This window comes from Wasmannia auropunctata, unplaced genomic scaffold (assembly GCF_000956235.1).
Source record: "Wasmannia auropunctata unplaced genomic scaffold, wasmannia.A_1.0 LD336088.1, whole genome shotgun sequence".
Taxonomy (NCBI): domain Eukaryota; kingdom Metazoa; phylum Arthropoda; class Insecta; order Hymenoptera; family Formicidae; genus Wasmannia; species Wasmannia auropunctata.
In genome coordinates this window covers 363,964-364,750 of record NW_012026802.1, presented here as the reverse complement: position 1 = coordinate 364,750, position 787 = coordinate 363,964, and positions in this window count along the sequence as shown.

Below are 787 nucleotides of genomic sequence, written 5' to 3'. Positions count from 1 at the left end.
CATTAAACATTATATATATATATATATATATATATATATATATATATAAACGATAATTAATAACGATGGATCAACGGAAAATATAAAGGTGGACAAGAGAACAATTCAAGAAAGAATGAGAATGAATGAAAGAGAAACAGTGCGAGAAAAAACGAGTTAAAACGAAAGAGAATAAAAAATAAGTAAGAGAGAGAAAAAGAGAGAGAGAGACAGACAGACAGACAGACAGAGAGAGAATGAATGAATGAATGAGAAAAAGAGAGAGAGAGAGAGGAATAAAAAAAGATAAGTTATAATTTACCTTAAAACTCTGAATTGCACATTTAATCTTCTTCGTGTCGTTTCGTTTCCTGATGAACAAATGAAACTCATTATTTAATCAATAGATTAATTTCTTCATCTCTCACTGATGTTGTGCTTACTTCATGAAAAATTATCATTGTGAAGATCTCTGTTATTTCGAACATCATTCTCGAACTCTATCATAGATTATCTGTCATCGCAAGATCTGTCATCATAAGATCTGTCATTACAGCGATTTGACATTTCGTGAAAAAGAAGATGTGGAACTTTCGCGTGCAATATAAATATATGATATCCGTAAGTTTTAAAATTATAAAAAAAAATACTTTCTATATTTTTGTATATACATATTTATATATACACATATAAAGTATATATAGTATTTTTTAAAAAGTTTTATATTTTCAGAGCAATCTAACAATTAGTTAGATTAGGAAATCAAGAAACACGGTAGTGTCTCACAGTTTAAGAAGAAAGAGTTTAA